Raw genomic sequence first — 13303 nt, 5'->3', positions numbered from 1 at the left:
CTCGTTGACAAATGTCTCGTGCATCCCCTGGGCATCCTCCTCGAGGGCCGCCCTCATCCCTTAACTCGCGCCACCGAGTCGCTCTTCCCTGGACCCGTGACACGGGAACGAGCCAACCTAATCCCGGTCGAGCCAGTTACCCTTGCTCCACGCGTCGAGATCGTTCAATTATTTCCGAACGAGTATATCGTGCTTGTGTTTCGATTACGTATTTAAGAGCAACCAAGTTTCGAGAGTCGGATGTCGGCATGCAAATGTATTTGTAATATTGCATGGTGGGTTGATAGGAACGTATAGAAGTTTCATGAAAGGTCTCATGAATTGGAAAGTAAGAGGACATATATATATCGATGATTTAATTCGCGTGAATCGAAGGGATCGTTATAGTTGCTGAATTGGAGTGTAGAAATCTTTGAAAGATAACTTTGTTACGTTACTTCGTTTGAATGCTCTGTTTGATCGAGGGACGAGGTATGTTTCAATTCGTAATTATTTAATGATTTTATTTCGCTTCTAATTTCGTATCGTCTAGAAGGAAATAAGGGTACTAGAAACAAGTATAATATCTCTATTGAGTAAATCAACAAGGAGGACAATTATAACTTAAACTTTTCTTAAAATAAGTATGGGCACAAAATAATTGCAGTTATTTTAACAATTTTGTATTTTTAGAGCGAAGAGAAGGGTAACGAATTGCCAAAAGTGCATTCCTTGACGCCACAGCACGTTAAAAATCCAAGTTTAGTCCTATATTTCTCTATATAATCCAAACGATTTTTTGCTCTTCCAAAAAAGAATCGTGCTTTCGCTACGAAAAGGCGAATCGATTGGAGTAGCTACGATATTCGAATGTGGTACGTCCTGTGGCTCGTTAACATCGGTGCTAACGTACCTGGTGGCTGTTTCTCGGTTAGCTGCCTAAATGATTCCATTATCCGGACAAAATACGAGATTCCATCGATTTGCCGTCCGGGCAACGACGCCTCCAGTTTTGGGCGACGTAATTCTATTCCGCAACAGCGCTGTGATATTTTCGTGTTATTATCGTTCGAGAGGGCTCGTGGAAATAAACGTCAATCGATTAATTTTTATTCGTGGCGAGCGCGGAAAGCACGGCGCGATTCAATTACGCGGCGCTCGAACGTATGCCAATTTGCCGCGCTAAACCGTAAATAGGAAGGCTACTGGCGAAAATATCGACGTCGAGCGAATTGCCAGCCCGAGAGACAATATCGAAGACGTGTATCGTGCGAGAACAATTGTTCGCGATCTCGTTCTACACGTCCCTCGCCCTCCAGCCTACGATATGCTTCGTAGAAATCGTACGCGCGCGCTCTTTGCCAATATTGTTGCAACGACGATGTGTTTCTGATTCTTGGATATAGACGTCTAAATTTCAGGCTCTCAAGTAGAGTTATTTAAGTTAAGTGCAGTGTTTGCGATTCATCGATGCTCGTTTCATAAGTGATAAAACATATCGTGCATTAGTGCAACCAGAAAGAAAAACGATACGTATTAAAGAGCCTATTAAAACAAGTCCTAAAATCTGGTCGTTCTTCAAACTTTCAACCCCTAGCATTTCAACTTCGCCAGTCGAATTCTCGATCGCCACTCGCGAGTATAAACCTTTCCCTTATGTATTCATACGCGTGCAACGTGTCCGGAAGGGAAAACGAACGACGAAGGAAAAGCAGCAGACGGTGGTTGGAGGTGGAAAAAGGTTGAGAGAGGTTGTAGGGTAAAAGGGAGGAAAGTTTACAGGCTGTGTCCGAGGAAGGTGGCGCGGGGCAGTCGATAAAAAATGTTTCTCGCGCCGAGATAATAAAAGTGCGAATAAGCAGCGGTGTGAGAGGGGGGTGGCAAGAAACGGAGGGACGCTGGATGTTTGAAATATTCTCCCATTCGACTGAAAGCTAGCGATGGCAGATCTTTATTGATTCGTAGCCGTCGACGTCGAGGCGTGTATGGCTCGAGGTCAATATGATTTTTCTCCTCTCCGCCGATCGTTCGTGTGCTCCATTCTGCATCTCGGTGCAGATACGCGCGCTGTCCATCTCGCGAAATGAAATCCCGTCTCTGCGATACGCGTGCACCGAAATCGCCTGAAGATGAAATATTATTGTTTTTCGAACTGTGAAGTAAATGTAAAATCGAACTTGTTTCCAAATTTTGATAACGATAGCAACTGATTATACAAATGAAATTACAAGCGAGTAATCTTACGAGGTGGAACAGTCGTGTCTTAGACATGAAATTACCAGCGTGATCGATCCTGTCGCGATCGGTAACGACAAAGCACCCTTCGTTTGTGTGCTCGTCGCCTGACTGTTGAGCGAATTCTCCGTTCGAGTTTGTCGACCAAGAAACCTGGACAAATGTTTGCACCCGACGCGTTTACGCGGCTCAATATTAACCGGGAGGCCGCGTATACATAAATCGGCCGAGCACAGGTGAAGACAAGGGCGACGGTGTGTCGGATGGACGAGCTTACACATTCGCTCTTTATGGGGAGAGTATTGATGGAAGACGCGCACAGTGGCGGCTGACCTTTTCACCGAGCAAATATTGACGATCGAATGGGAAGCGGTAGCGAGACTCGATCACTCGATTCCTTTTCAAATTGTTGATACTTTTTTCCGGTTTCACGCATGTAACGTATGACGAATTCTTGTGAATAAACGAGTAGAAATATAACCTTGTTCTTTTTTATTTTATTATAGATATCTTAATTTTGATGCAAATCCGCAAATTTTTCTATTTTAATCTGCTTTTCTTTTTAACAAACGGAAAGTATCGGTGAGATGAATCATTTTCGTACATACATAATGAATCCTAAATTACTCTTGATCTCGACACTCGGAATACATGAGATCCACAAAACCTGCATGAGCAATCAACGTTTCTTGCTGAGATCGCGATCCATTTCCACCCCTGTTAACATCGACGCATAAAACGCTTTAGCAAAACTCTTCGGTACAGTCGTTCCGCCCGACCAGCCGACACAAAGAAACTGTTTGAATAACAATCTGCCGGGCCGATAATGCCGGCGAGTTGGCTGGCAAATCTTTAAGGGTAACACGCACAATCTCGCCGACTCGGTATCGAGGGGTGAGTTCTGGGCGTGCCTCCATCTGGCGACTCGGCGCGTATTAATTAATCGACGCGCAGCCGAGACTAACTGCGAGTTAATAAGCAAATTGCCGCGCAATAAAGTCAGCGCCAAGTAGTGCGAAGAGAGGGCAAAGGAAACAGGGGGTATAGAGGGATGAAGAGGTGGCGAGTCGGCGCCCTCGTTCCTTATAACAGTTACACCCTCTGCGGGGCCACAGATGCGAATTGCTATTCGCGACCCCCCTCGCGTTTCCTTACTGTATACATCACCCCTATATAATTTAATGTCATCCATCCGGATCGCCTATAATGCGCTGCTTGTATTAAAATCCGGTAAAAATGCCGCCCATATACTGAAGGAAATCCAGTCGAGCGATTGCGGGTTTCTAATTTAATTAATTCCTCGGTACTAGGGTGAAAGTTTGGTTAAGGGAAACTGGTGTATCATTTACGGTGGGATACACAGAACGGCTGCGAAAGTTATTGGTATAAGATATCCTTATTTTCCAATGAAGCGTTCTTATATCAGGTTCTTATCACGATAAAATATCGTGTAACAAAAATTGCCGTTGCTATAATGTGGTAGCGTAAAGAGGAATTAAACAAAAATTATGCGGAATTTCGTCACTTCTTGTTCATAAACGCGTCGATATATCATTTAATCAACCTCGTTCGTTTCGTTGCGAACAGTGTGTATCTCGCGATGTCCGACCTGTTCTTACAGTAAAACGATCGTGGACAGGAAAACGCGATCGGTCGAAAATATATCGTCGAATCAATCATAATGCCAGGACAATTAAATATTGTGAAAATTAGCAGCGGCTAACACGGAATCGCACTCTCGGCTGGTGGAAAGCCGACAAGAGGATCGAGTGTCGAATAAAATTATCGTTTCGTCTCACCCCACACGTAGTCGCTAGCCCCTTCCGTTCTATTGGATACGTTCGCAATAACGATAATAATACTTCATGCAAATCCTTTAATATCCGTTGATGAAGCTACGCGGCATCCCCTAACAGGGCCTCACGACACCCTCGGGAATGTTAGACGCGGCATCGCTCTTCCCTGGACACGACCGACTATCCTTCGATTCAATGCAGTTGACACTCTGAGAAATGACTCGTCTCGTTGTTGCGTAATATCCATACGAGAATATATGGTCTTATTACCAATGTTCGTTCCGAAGCGTATGTGGACGTGTCAGTTGGGTAATTTGCGTGATGTTCTTTGGACGAAGCGAATCGATATGGCTCTTAAATGGTTCGTTCTAGAAACCAGTGTATAGAATTTTTCACAATTTGAAATTAATATGAGTTCAAGTTGCCGCGATTTGATAATTATATTGAAATTGTACAAGTCGAAAATTGCGTCATTCGGAAAATATATTCCAGAATTGCCTTCTCCGGAGTTTTACGTTGAACGGTATACAACCTTTTAACATACGTACACATTTTGACTTTCATATACATATATAAATAATTTCACAACACTCTGTTATTCATTTTAATTGCATTTTCTTCTTAATCCACGAAGCTTCTATAATCGTTAGCAAAGCTAAGACAAATCCCATGATTCAATAACCGAACGAGAGTCGAGACAGAGACGTCGATAAGTAAGCAGCAGATTACGGTAAACGGTGGCGGGCGTACGGGGTCACGATTAATTAAAGCTGTGTTCGAAGCGTGTCGGGCCGACTGCGAGCGAGAGATCGCGCGCGAGAGCCGGATAGGGCGAAAGGGACGCTAGTCAGCGGGATTTGCCGGGCACGAGGGAGAGAGATCGTATAAGCCAGCGGCGAACACTCGTCTACTAGATGTAATACCTGAATACACTCGTAGCGGGCGTGTACGTCGGCCGCGTGATACCCATCGGCATACTTACACCGCGAGGTGTCATCGGTACCCACGCGTTACATCGACCAGGTGTGTACACACGACGTTTCGCGTATCGCGCTCATTAGCAAACATCCGCCACGTGAATTCCCGTGTTCCAGAATCCATTCCAGGACCCGTCGACGGGAGACCGCATCGAATGTGTTACCGTAGATGGTGAATCCGCCTCGCGTTTAACGATTCTGGTTTAGAAGGGCTCGATAGGAGAACGTTTTCGGCGTGAAACGGAAGAGAATCGTTTAAGCAATGATACGATGCAACAGAATTTGAAACGCGAATTAATTGACGCTTGGTGTGGTGCTTTGTCTATTTTTCTAGACGATGTTGGGTTTAGAAAACGGAGAAGGAACAGTTGAAGCATTGAGTTGTAGGTGCCGTGCTGGTTAGAATTGATTTTCATCGAAAGAAGATCGGTAACATTAATCAAAGAAATTTCCCCGAAAAAAATGGAAATGAAATTTATTGCTGCTATTTTTGATTTCAAAATTCTACGATTACAAGGGAGTATAACGAGAGTCATTACGTTGATAATATCCTGTGTTCGTTACCCTCCGTCGAACGCGTTACTTCGAAAGAGTCGTTCGTAGGATCCTCGCCAGCGTTGCTCGGAGGAGAACCGCAGAGGAATTCAAGCGATTTTTTCCTCTCTCCGGTATACGTCTGCTTATAACCCACGAACGGCAGCAGCGAGAGCTAGGAAGAAGCAAGGGGAAGAAGAAGAAGCCACCCAGAAGTTGCCCCGATTCGCCGGCATAGACTCTCGTAAAGCTTAAATAAAGATAACCGAGGCTTAGGGTTGATATCATGCTGAGGGGGCGTTACGGCTGGTTGAGTCAACGAAATCAATTTATTCTCCCCTCCCCGCGGTCGGCACCACCCCTCTTTGGTTCTCCTTTGCTCCCATGGCTCGTCGAGCGCCACGGTGGAAGGGAAAAAGAGGGTAGGTCGAAACAGAGTGGTGGACATACACACGTACACGCGCACGTACACACACAGGTACATATACAAATACGGTAGAAGCTCGTATACATTGGTAGTCGCGTACATACACAGAAACATTTGTGGAAACGTAGAACGTGGTTGAAGCGCGATCGCGCGGAGACTCATCTGGTTTAATGGTGAGTTTATTTGGGTCGATGCCCCACCTTTTAATCAACAGGATTGCCTCAGACCGCCTACCGACACGGCCACCGACTACCGTGTAGGCCCACGTTGTGCCTCGCCGCGTAAAATCATCCCCGTGAACCTCTACCCTCCGCGCGCGCCTTTCCCTTCGATCCACCCTTGGTACGCTTTCGCCACTTTCTCCCGCAAGCGTTTCTCTTTCCCTCGGCCCTCTGAAACAGACGAGTGCTTGTGGCTGCTGGTTGGCGAGCTTTCGAAACCGCGGAGACGGTTATTACCACCGGCTAATCCCGAGCTCGTTCGCTCGATTCTCTCTCTTCCCTCCTTTCTCTCCCTGCTATCCCTTTTCTTTCGCTGCTCTCGCCTTTCACCGAGCTTCCAGTGTAGTTAACCGGAGGAGAATATCTTTTCGTCGTTCAACCAGACGATCAAGTTGCCACTTAAAGCGCGGTCGCTTTACCAGGCTCATTTCGCGAGATTCTCAGGGGTTGGTTTCAAACGCGTGCGAATAAATTGGGTTTGCTCGAGCGGATCTTGTTGGGAGTTTACAGGAAGACAACGGGTATCGAATTGGAACGAGAAATAGCCGTAGCTGCAATAAATTTCAACGCTTCGATGCCGTATCGATGCCATATTTCTCGCGACGATCGTGCCACGTCTGTCCGCCGCGGTAATCCTTATCCACGTGGAGGGTGAAAGGAAGTAGCGGTCCAGGAAGAGAAAAGCCAATATGGACACTGGTCAATCCGATTTCACGGACCCTCCATCGGCCGTCAAATATGTTATAGGATCGAGCGATGTGATATCGAAGCTCTAGCAAAAGCGAGCGTCGCGTCTGGACACGGGATCCGGAACCATAGGGGTGTGTTCCGGAGGAAAAAGGAGGCTTAGCGACGGCCAACGATATCTCGGACACCGTTCCAAAGCGTAGCCACTTTCTACGTGGACTGCGATATGAGAAGCGCGATCTATTATTGACAATACGGAGTGGAGATCGCTGTAAGTCTTTGGTCAGCCGTTTCCTCGGACCCTTGGCTAACTTTCTGCGATGGGAAGACGTCCGCCCGAGAGCCAGTCCCATGCAAATTTCATAGGAAATTGGAGAGTCTTGTCGTAAACCTGTCTCAGATCCTCCATCCACCGTATGTACGGTATTCGTGCGAACGATTTCTATCGTTCGAGTTTTACATATCATATTTTATCGTTGACGAAGAAGGACGATGGATAGATTCGTAGATAAATCTCCGGGAGAAATACGAGGTTAGGTAGCGCTTAGAAAGGAAGCAATAGAAACGAGCGGATGGCACGGTGATCGGGTTCCGACGCAGCTCGACCGTTTCCCGGCCGTCTCTTCGATGTCAAAGAAAAACGGTAGCGGACCAGAACCAATAGCGGACAAGCCAGCAGTTTTGCAACTCTTCCCGGCTCTCGAGCTAACTCGATCCTATAAATCGTGCGTTCAGCAAGTAGTAACGCCCAGCTCGTTTCGGCCTGGTCACAATCGGAACAATGACACGGAGAGTGTACCCTACCGGCAAGGCAGAAATATGGCGGTCCTCCTGCTCGATTCAGCTCGTCGGTTAGTCGAGAGATAGGAAGAGGGCGAAAGAGGAAGAGGAAAGCATGGAAAGAGCGAGAAGTCGACGGCGGGTGAGTGGCGAGATAGGGAGGAAAGGGAGCGGAGCGGAGGAACTAGAAACGAAAGAGACAGGGACGAGGAGGAGGAAGTCGCGGGCTCCACCTTCTTAATTCAGGGAGAGGCGATAAAAATGACAGAGCCACTGCTCGCCCGCGCTGACTTATATCCATTTACTACACAACGGGCGGCTGACAAAAAATAAGAATGGAATAAATAATAGCTTGCTCCTCATTCAAAGGATAACAAATGCGTCTCTGAAAAGGCTCTGGCTGACAATGGGGTGGAGAGTCGCTTACACCGGCCTCGTCCCTCGCGTTTTCCTCCATCTCTTCATCTGAAGAACGCGCGCACACTCGTGTAATGAGAATGCCCGTGTTCCACTGCTTCTCCTTGCTACTCTACTCGCTCGTCGCTCCGCGAAAAGCAGCAACCAACAACTGGACTCGAGAGCTAGAATTAACGGACTCGTTGCGCTCGTTTATGAAAACGCTATCGCAGGCATCGTGTTGTTTTCTCTTTTTCGCGGACCAACGACAACACCGTGTCTCGACTTTCAGAGGACTGTCGAAACGAGCAAGTTGCGCCAGCCTCTAACTGCGGACTCGGTTGCGAAAGAAAATTATACCGCAGGTTGTCGTGATCGGCGCTATCTTGATATTTATTTAAACGACGTACACATTCTTTTGCAGTTTGAAACGCACCGTACCTGTCCCTCACTAAGAAACGACTGAATATAAAATGCAGCCAATTCCACGACCAATTGAAAGAACAAGTTTAGTAACACGGAATTGATCGTCGTGTAGTAGAGAACACGGACGATGTAAGGATATCGGAAAATAACTATGGGCAATTGTTTAACAACCGCATTAACCGTCCAAACAAATCACGTTCCCGTGTCACGAACGCTACATCCAATTCAAAGCCTCGACGCGAATCAATCATCATCAGCGACACAAAAAAGCACGACACAGCCTCCACAGCGTGAACAGTTGAAACGCGTGCAGCGGGAACAGGGTGTTTAAGCGTAAGGGGGTTAACAATGGACGTCCCTAAAGCGACAGACTCGGACCGCGTCTCACGAAAAGAGCATCGGTGGCGGACGCAGAAGCAACGCACGTCAACTTATGTTTCGGTGTGTATAGAGCAGTCGTAAAGCGACTAAATCCGCGTCACTGGTCAAAAATAGCAAGGGAGACGAGGAAAGGGGAAGCGTATAGTCCTGAACGCTCGAAGGGTAGAAGCTTTTCTTTCGCAGAGGGGGTAAGGTGGGCTCGCACAATGCGCGAGCAGCCACGACGCATTGTACCAGCCCGGGCCTAATCGGATTAGAGCGTGCACTAAAAAGAGCAAACGCCTAAATCGCATTTATATTAGCTTCGTGAATGAGTCGTAAATATTTATGTTGCAGCCAGAGAGCCGCATGGAAGCGCGTCCACCGCTAATCGGTTCACGGATGTCGTTACAATTGGATCCTTTCCTTTGCCGACCTTTCATTTCGATCGAGCCCTCTCGATGAAAATGCCGATCTGGATTTCCTGCCAAATCTTCCGTGTTCTTCTTGAGAATTTTCGAAAATCGCTCGCTACTTACCAATCGACAGAGTTCGTAGAGACATTTTCGGTGAATATTTCTTTTTTAAACGTATACGCAAAAAGCATGGCGGTCAGGTTTCTTCCGAAACTTGGTAAACGTATTTTTGTCCCATTCAACCGAGTTCACTTCGGACCGGCGAGAAATCGCAACTTAATCGCCATTGTGTAGCGACGTTTTCGCGACATTCACGCGCCTTGCCCTTCTAAAGTCTGCCGAGACTGGCGAACGGGGTGGGTGGTAAAAGGGCAGGAGGCGGAGTAAAAAAAGCTAACACCTCCGGCGAAGTGTCGAAGAATCACCCCCTAATTATTCGGCATCAGCGAGAGTCTTTAGTCCATGGGACGCATCAATCACCAGAAGCTTGTCAACGGACGGTGCAAATCCTGTCCGGGAAAGTGGAGGTCGCGCTGCTTCGCTGGGGTCAAAACTTCTCCGTTCCATCCCGGGTCGCGGCTGCAAATGAGTTTATAAAAGCAATATCTTCGTTCGTGGTGTAGTTCGTCGAACCGCGCCATCCTCCTCGTCGTCGTCGTCGTCGTCGTTGTCGTCGTCTTCGTCGTTGTTCCCTTCCCTCCTCGAGCGAACGGGTAGAAGATCGAAGAGAAAGAGGAAGCGGGGCTGCGCAGGGTGGGCGCTAATAATAAAGTTTCCTCGGGTGGTTCGACAACGCGTAGACAGATTTTTAAATTTCCCGTCACAAGAAAGCCCGGCAAAGCCTCTTCCCTTCTTTCACCCTTTCCTCCTTCCTTCTTTTTCCCTTGCGCTCAACTCCGCTCCTTCCTTTCCCCGTTCAGTCACCAACACCAGCGGCTAGGTTCTCGATATAACCGACCTGCTTGGTTGAGGGGTAGAGAACGGGGGTAGAAGACGTTCTAGGTCCCCCAAGACCGAGGGAAAAATTAATAAAGTTGAGGAACAAAGTAAGTTGAATGGCGTAATGCTGCTGCTGCCAAGCGTAGGAGGGCGAACGGCGCAGGGTGAGCGGAAGGCTTCCAAGGGTGGACTTTATTATAACGGAGTGTCGAGTCTTTTATGCTCCCTCCGCCACCCCGAACCCTCTTTCTCTTTTTCTTTCTTCACGGTTTCCTCTTTCGTCGCCTTACTCGCGCTCTCCTCGAGGTGGTAATATACACGAGGCGCGCTCTTACTTGGCTTTGTCGGTAGACAGGAGTCCACGGGTTCTCGCCCGTACGACCGCGATCTCTTCTTATTTCGTCGTTCCTTGGTGTCGTTCGAGACAGTAGATACTTGCTCGCGGCCCGGGGCCCGTCATGCTTCCCTTGTCGTCGACTCTTCGACGTCGTTGTTACAAAATTGACTTTGCTCGCTTGGAGAATTCGGAGCAGACAGAACGATTGGCAACCGGCCAGCCGCGACATTGTTTCATTCGTGTAATCATCTCTGACCAGGGTACAATATTGTTTCCAAAATTTGGCCAAGTTATGCCACCAGCTGCGAAATACAATTTGTCGTGTAGACACATCGATTCGAAAGACAGGATCTTACATTGCTGGGGTATATTTCGCGAAACGTTAGAAAATAATATTAAAATTCCTAATTGCGCGAATTAAGTGGTATCACCAACCATCAAATATCTATCATCTTCACTAATTCCTGCAATCCGTATACTCTCTACCGCCGCACGGTGCCGCAGAGAATGCAAAAAAAAAACGTGAATCTCCTATGTGGGAAGCGAAGTTAGCAGCTAGTCGGCGGAGGTTCGCATGAAAGCTCGGTGGTCGAATGGCCGCCGCGGAAAAGGGTGCAAAAAGGAAAGAGACAAGCTCGCGTCGGAGGACGGAGACGGAAGGAAGGAGGAACAAGTGAGAAGAGCGAAAGAGAGGCGATTGCTCGCGCACCGGTTGATGGACAGCGGCGCCAATTTGACGGTCCGAGGCTCCGGCCACGTGGGGCTCTTTTTTTTCGGGGGGAGGCAACGAGAACCGGCCAGCAGCAACCACCCCAACGAGCCTCCCCCACGGGTGACTGCCAAGAGCCGCTGAATATTGCATCGGCCGTTTGAAAGGGCTGCTGCAACGGTGAGAGAGAACGGCCGCGGAGTAGAGGGAACGAGGAGGTGGAGCTGTAGGAGGAGGAGGAGGCGGAGGAGAATGGTATGAGGGAATCGGGTGGCTCGGTGCAACCGGGACCAAGCATAGAACGAAAAAGAGAGAACGCACATGGGCCAGGGGGTTAGGGTGTAACGCTGGCTGGCGTCACACACGCTTCCAGAGCCAACCAACCCCGTCACCCCCGCTCGCACCACCTGTGCCTCGCCTGGAACCGCCGCCTCCATCACGGCTCGTCGCTGCATATCACACGTCGGTCAAACGCCACTCCATGCCGGCAATGAAATCGCTATACGTTCTCTACGTTCGTTCACCTACCGTATTATACGTGTCTATGTGTACACAGATGAGAGGAGAGCAGAGGCTTGGGGTTCGAACGAGGCAACCGACTAGTTCTCTCTCCTTTTCTCTTTTTCTCTTCGTCTATACCGTACGGCCCATACGTGCATACCAGCGAATTATTTATTCCGCCGGGGCGTCGCTTGCCGCTCCGACGGCTACCAGACCCGATCGTCCGACCGATTTTCGGCACGGCCGACCGTACATACACCTTTGTTTTCTGCCCTTTTTCCCCTCTTTTTTCCGACCACTCTTCCCTCGTACCGCTCTTTTTCCGCTATTTTTTTCCCTTTTTCTTTTCTGTTCCAGGCGGCTTTTCCCTCTTTTCTTTTTCGATCTCCGCTTTTTTTTTCTTTTTGTTGGTTTCATTTGGCCGGTCTTATTTTTATTTCGAACATTCTTCTTCCTCTGTCGCATAAACAGCCGATATGCGTTCCATTCGCCGACTTCGGCAGCTAAGTGGCGAACGATCGCCGTGGAAATAATAAGAATAGACAGAATCGTAGAAAAACTGTTTCGACGAATATACATATTTTCATGGATGGCAGTAAATCGTCGATAGGCCACCGAAGGGGGCACTTTTACGGCCGTGAAAAGAAGAAGACAACGAGGACGAGGCGCGAGAAAATTAAATGTCGAATCTCGGAGGGGTTCGCGTCCCTTCAAAGGAGAGAGGCGTTACCAGCGAGATGGTATAATCGCAGTTAGGCTCAATTCATTAAGGAGTTTAAAGGGCGAGGAGAAAACGTTCGGAGAAAGAAAGAAAGAGAGAAACCCTTAATGGTTTTCTCAATTACGGGACGAAGTCGACGAATGGCGAGTGCCAAACCTGTTCTAGCCGTAATGAAATAAATTAGTGCGAAAAATAGCGCAATTATTGGCTTGCCAATCTCGCGGCCGCGCGGCGGTCACTCTCCACCGGAGGCGAGTCGAAAAAACCCATAGTGGAAACGTTGTCTGCTATCGATGGGAAGCGATTAAGGGAAGATAACCCATTATCGGACGAATCTACCCTCGGAAAGTAACCCGTTTAGCCGTTCACCCTTTTTAAACGTCCGCTACCTGCTCGTTGTCCGATCGAATTACGACAATTTCGCCGCTGACTGGCATCTAAGCGTTAGCCGGATCTGCGATCGACGTGAGATCTCTTGCTTTTTGCTATGGAGAATATTTTAGGCGACGTCGCAAATATATCGCACGATACAAAGTCGATATTACCTAGCGCAGGAACGAATAATTGTAAGAATGTAAATTCTGAGAGTATTTTCTAATCAAATAGTTGAAACACTATGAAACTATACAATCGAAGAGAAAGCTTCGCAGTTTGTGAAATATAAAAAATAAATGTCACTACCATTTCCTTCTAAAATAATACCTTTATGAGAGTAAAGCGTCAAACCTCGATTCGTTAAATTATAACATCTTTTCTATCACACCCAAAAGTTATAAAAATACCGATCCCATCGCACATCGAAAGGTACACTCCCACAGCTGCAGTATCAAAGAATTATACTCTACGCCAATCAGGCTCGATC

The 13303-nt window shown here is 47.7% G+C and overlaps 1 long non-coding RNA gene across 1 annotated transcript in view; it reads right to left on the bottom strand.

The window, feature by feature from the left end:
• Positions 1-640: 640 nt before the first annotated feature.
• The window catches only part of LOC138189917 (uncharacterized), a 145726-nt gene continuing 133063 nt past the window's right edge, over positions 641-13303 (bottom strand). Inside the window, exons 4-5 of the long non-coding RNA XR_011176161.1 lie at positions 893-1022; positions 641-808 (exon numbers count right to left, since the gene is read on the bottom strand). This is a non-coding gene — a long non-coding RNA (uncharacterized LOC138189917). The remainder of the gene's footprint in view (positions 809-892; positions 1023-13303) is intronic.

Source organism: Bombus flavifrons, chromosome 1 (genome assembly GCF_040668555.2).
Source record: "Bombus flavifrons isolate JBK064 chromosome 1, iyBomFlav1_principal, whole genome shotgun sequence".
In the NCBI taxonomy this organism is placed as follows: Eukaryota; Metazoa; Arthropoda; class Insecta; order Hymenoptera; family Apidae; genus Bombus; species Bombus flavifrons.
This window is presented reverse-complemented; position numbering and strand designations above follow the sequence as displayed.